Here is a 6,000-nt window from a genome sequence, read left to right as displayed (position 1 = left end):
ACGAGTATTAATAGCAAATCTTCCCAGAAAGTCATTGTGACAGCCTTGGGAATTGGTAATGAAGGCCTGAACTAGAGAGTTGGCAAAAATATAAGAAAAGTGATTCCTTGGAGAAGTGAGAAAATGAGGATGCTTGAGATTGTCTGTATCTGTAAGTTTCATTTAATTGTTTTTTTCTTTCTTTCTTCCTTTTTTTTTTTTTTTACAAGTGAGGGCCCTTTGAAAGTAGGCAGCTCAGAAGAGTATGTCTAGAAATGACTGCAATATAAAAAAAAAGACGGGATAAGGGACAGACATTAGAGACTGCAGAATAAGAGGAATCAAAAAGATGTGAAAACTTATTGAATATGAGAGAGTAGGAGAAATCATAGACAAAATTATCAGTTTTTTTCATCCTTTTAAATAAGTGATTGTAGAAGGCTAATGCTTTCAGAAGCATGATTTTTTTTATGTCTTGGGATCAGTTATTTTATATTGAAAATTATCTCCACTTTCATAACGAAAATTAATCATGAGGAAGAATTAAATTCATGGAAATTCACTTTATAAGAGATTTTCTTTGTATAAGGATTCTATGCATCTTTGCATAAATCAAAAGGTTGAATGTTACTGGTCAATATTTAAATATGGTATTTAAGCTCTTGACAATTTATCTTTATTTGCAAACAGTCCTTTGATTCAAGGTAATATTATTATCCCCACTTTACAACTGAGGAACTTGAGGGAAAAAAAGAATAAATGTCTTAGACAGATCATGTAGTCATTCAATGGCAGAAGTGGGATCAGAATTCAATTAGACTGATTCAACCTAGCCCGTGTCTCATCATTCACCCTAGTGTGTCTTTACACATTTGGAGCCATGGAATGAATCACATGGGAAGATTTACTTTAAGAAATGTGTTATAATATATAATGAAATCCCTGAGTCACTATAACCATGCCTATAAACATTTGAGGAAGCAATTAACTAGTGGAAATATGTGTGAGACTTTGTTCTACCCTACAAAACATTTAATTATCTTTTTCCTCCATTAAAACTTCCCTGACCGCCTCAGCTTGAAGTGATCTTCCTGTCTTGTGAATTTGCACAATATATGCTCATTTTCTATAAAATCCATTGTTCAATTAATCATGCACATCCTCCTATTATCTTGAACTGTTATTTATTAAATATTTATTTAATAATTCAAGTTTTTAATCTCTCGTCTCTAAAACAATATTTTAAACTTTTAAAGGGAAGAGACCCATGTTTTGTAGTGCTTTTAACCTAGCATAACTCTCTGAATGTAATGGGCCCATAGTAAATCTTTTGATTTTATTAATTGATCACAACTGATATTTACATAGCTCCTTCTTGTTTGCAAAAAAAAAATAATAATCCAATCACTACCTCATTTGATTCACACAGCCATGCTGTAAAATAGATTAGTGATTTTATTTACTTGTTTTCAATATGAGAAAACAGAGTCACAGAGAGATCCATCTAGTAAGTAACAGAACTAATATTCAAATAGAAAACTTCTCATGTAAAACATAGTGCAGTGTACGTGTACGTGTATATGTAAATGTATATACACATATATATGTATATGTATATGTGTGTGTGCATGTATGCATATGCATCCTATATAAGGTGTCCCTAAATTAGGTAGGGTTTGACTGCAAAAGGCCCATTTGTGAATTGTTCATTTGGATGTTGAAAAACATTTCTGATAGGATATCATATCATGAATATAGGTTAGGTTCCCAGGCAAGATCCTATGATCTTATATCATTTATTCAATTGAATAAGCATTTATCACATCATTTCTGTGTTTGAAGCATTGTGCTCTGCACTGGGAATGTACAGAAATTAGATAAGACAGAGCTCCCACACTCATTGAATGTAAATTCAATAGAGAAACTCTTTAAATCTATATATTTCAGATCAGCTGCCTGTACAATGTTTTTCCTCCTTGTAAGAATTTTTTACTAATGAAGTAATCCAAGACCAAGAAGAAAAAAAGGGAGTGGAAGCTATATAATACATATGTGTAACTATATATGCATGCACATATACACACATACACCTGTGAATGTATGTGTATATATGCATATGTGTATATGTGCACATTATATAATTAATCTACTAATTTGTTTATATCGGTTTATATATACAAACACAGACATGAACATATACACAGTAGTGTAATAAAATATTATATGAAAAGTACATTAAAAAGGTGATAAAACCAAAAATGATAAATGAAATCTGAGACTACCAAAAGGGGGATCTGTAAGAATTCATGGAGCAGAGAGAATTTCAATTGATCAATAAAAGATGAGGAAGAATTTAAGCAGCTAAGAAATGGAGAAGAGGCTATTTCTGACACAGGGAATGGCATGAGCAAAGGTACAAAGGCAAGGAATAGGAAGATGGGATTTGTTTAGCACATCTCTAGCAACATGTATCTGGAGAGAAGCAGTATAATATAAACTGAGAAAGGTAGGATGGCATCAGACCATAAGGCCATAGTAGACCAGAATTAAATAGACAAGTCAGGTAACTGGAATAAATGAAATATGTGGAACATATACAAGTTAAAAAAAAGAACTTTTAATTATTCATAACAGGTGGAAGATATTTAGAACAAGTAAAGGCTATACAGCAAGGATAGAGAATGTAATTATTTGAATGTAACTTCCTTATTTCAGTGTCCATGATGGTTTCCTAGTCTCCTGGAGTTCCTCCTGCCCTGGCTATTTTTGCATTCAGGAACCAGGAGGCTGTGTCAATTACTTACACCTTTAGTGCCAATCACATCTGGAGTACAATTTCAATATTTTTTTTTATGTTAAAATTCTTTTTATTATTATTTTTTAATGTTTAACAATCACTGACATACAATTGAGATTTTATACCCTCCACACCTACCTCCCACTACCCCCCTTCCTCCCCACGACTGCATACAATTCTGTATAGGTTCTACATATACTTTCCTATTGAGTATATTTTCACTATAGTCATGCTATGTAGTCAGACTAAAATAAATGAAAGAAATCATATAACAAATCAAAACATGATACACAAAAACGTACACATACACAAACATGATCTGCTACATTTTGCGAATGACTTCCATGTTTCTTTCTCTGAGTGTGGAAGGCATTTTGCTTTGAGAACCACCACTGGGATTTTTTATTTTTTCAGGAATTCTTGCGTTATTACGAAATTTCAAGTATACCAGAAAAAACTCTCGCACACTGTGGTCGTTGCTGTGCACAAAGTTCTCCTGGTTCTGCTCCTTTCACTCAGCATCAGATCATATAAGTCCTTCCAGGCCTGCCTGAAGTCTTTTTGTTCATCATTTCTTATGGCACAGTAGTACTCCATTACATTCATATACCATAATTTATTCAGTCATTCCCCAACTGATGGACATCCCTTTGACTTCCAGTTTTTGGCAACTACAAAGAGTGCTGCTATAAATATTTTTGTACATGTGGGACCCTTTCCCATTTTTATGATCTCTTGGGGATACAGTCCTAGTAGCGATATTGCTGGGTCAAAGGGTATGCACATTTTTGTAGCCCTTTGGGCATAGTTCCAAATTGCTCTCCAGAATGGTTGGATGCACTCACAGCTCCACCAAAAACGAATTAGTGTTCCAACTCTCCCACATCCTCTCCAGCATTTATCATTTTCTTGTTCTGTCGTGTTTGCCGATCTTATAGATGTGATGTGGTACCTCAGAGTTGTTTTGATTTGCATCTCTCTAATCAATAGTGATTTAGAGCATTTTCTCATATGATTATAGATATCTTTAATTTCTTCTTCTGAAAATTGCCTCTTCATATCCTTTGACCATTTATCAGTTGGGGAATGACTTGTATGATTATACTTTTGAGTCAGTTCTCTATATATTCTAGAAATGAGGCCTTTATCCCTGAGCTTAGCTGTAAAAATTCTTTCCCAATTTACTACATCCCTCCAGATTTTGGTTGCATTGGGTTTGGTTGTGCAAAAACTTCTCAGTTTAATGTAATCAAAGTTATCCATTTTGCATTTCATAATGATTTCTATCTCTCCTTTAGTAAAAAATTCTTCCCTTCTCCACAGATCTGATAAATACACTATTCCTTGCTTCTCCAGTTTATTTATGGTATCAATCTTTATACCTAAATCATGTACCCATTTGGGCTTTATTCCTGTGTACGGTGTCAGGTATGGGTCTCTACCTAATTTCCACCACACTGTTATCCAGTTTTCCCAGCAATTTTTGTCAAACAGTGAGTTCTTATCCCAGAAGGTGGGGTCCTTGGGTTTATCAAACAGAAGGTTGCTATATTCCTTGCCTACTGCGTCTTGAGTGCCAAGTTTATTCCACTTGTCTACCTCTCTGTTTCTTAGCCAATACCAAGTGGTTTTGATAATTGCTGTTTTATAGTACAGTTTGAGGTCTGGTAGCGCTAGGCCACCTTCCCAAGCATTTCTTTTCACTACTCCCTTTGATATTCTGGACCTTTTGTTTTTCCAAATGAATTTTGATATTATTTTATCCAGCTCTAGAAAATAATTGTCTGATACTTTAATTGTTATGGCACTAAATAAGTAAATTAATTTAGGTAGAATTGTCATTTTTATTATATTAGCACGGCATACCCATGAGCAACTAATGTTTTTCCACTTACTTAAATCTGACTTTATTTGTGCCAAAAGTGTCTTGTAATTGTGTTCATATAATCCCAGGGTTTGTTTTGGCAGGTAAACTCCTAAGTATTTTATACTGTCTACCCTAGCTTTAAATGGGATTTCTCTTTCTATCTCTTGCTGTTGGACTTTGCTGCTAATATATAGGAATGCAGAAGATTTGTTTGGGTTTATTTTGTGACCCGCAACTTTGCCAAAGTTGTTTATTATTTCAAGTAATTTTTACTTGAATCTCTGGGATTCTCTAAGGAGATCATCATATCATCTGAAAAGAGTGATAACTTAGTTTCTTCTTTGGCTATTCTTATTCCTTCAATATCTTTATCTTGTCTAATTGCTACAGCTAACATTTCCAGTGCCATATTGAATAATAGTGGTGATAATGGACATCCTTGTTTCACGCCTGATCTTACTGGGAAGGCATCTAGCTTATCCCCATTGCATATAATGCTTGCTGAAGGTTTTAGATAGATACTGCTTATTATTTTATAGAAAGTTCCCTTTATTCCTACATTCTCCAGTGTTTTTAGTAGGAATGGGTGTTGTATTTCGTCAAAAGCTTTTTCTGCATCTATTGAGATAATCATGTGGTTTTTGTTAGCTTTCTTGTTGATGTGATCAATAATGCTAATAGTTTTCCTAATGTTGAACCAGCCCTGTAATCCTGATATGAATCCTACCTGATCATAATGTATTAATCTCGTGATAAGATGCTGTATTCCTTTTGCTAAAATCTTATTTAAAATTTTTGCATCTATATTCATTAGGGAAATTGGTCTATAATTTTCTTTCTCTGTTTTGTCTCTTCCTGGTTTGGGTATCAAAACCATATTTGTATCATAGAAAGAATTTGGGAGAACTCCTTCTTCCCCAATTTTCAAAAATCGTCTATATAGTATTGGAATTAACTGTTCTTTAAATGTTTGATAGAATTCACTTGTGAATCCATCTGGCCCTGGAGATTTTTTCTTAGGGAGGTCACTGATGGCTTGTTCAATTTCTTTTTCTGAGATGGGGTTGTTTAAGTATTCAACTTCCTCTTCTGTTAATCTGGGTAATTTGTATTTTTTAAAATATTCATCCATCTCTTTTAGATTATAGAATTTATGGGCATAAAGTTGGACAAAGTAGTTTCTAATTATTGTTTTAATTTCCTCCTCATTGGAGGTGAGTTCACCCCTTTCATTTTTAATATTAGTAATTTGATTTTCTTCTTTCTTTTTTTTAATCGGATTGACCAAAGGTTTATCAATTTTATTAGTTTTTTCATAAAACCAACTATTGGTTTTGTTTATTAATTCAATAGTTTT

This window comes from Notamacropus eugenii, chromosome 2 (genome assembly GCF_028372415.1).
Source record: "Notamacropus eugenii isolate mMacEug1 chromosome 2, mMacEug1.pri_v2, whole genome shotgun sequence".
In the NCBI taxonomy this organism is placed as follows: Eukaryota; Metazoa; Chordata; class Mammalia; order Diprotodontia; family Macropodidae; genus Notamacropus; species Notamacropus eugenii.
The sequence above is the reverse complement of the archived record's forward strand: the minus strand, read 5'-3'. Positions refer to the sequence as shown.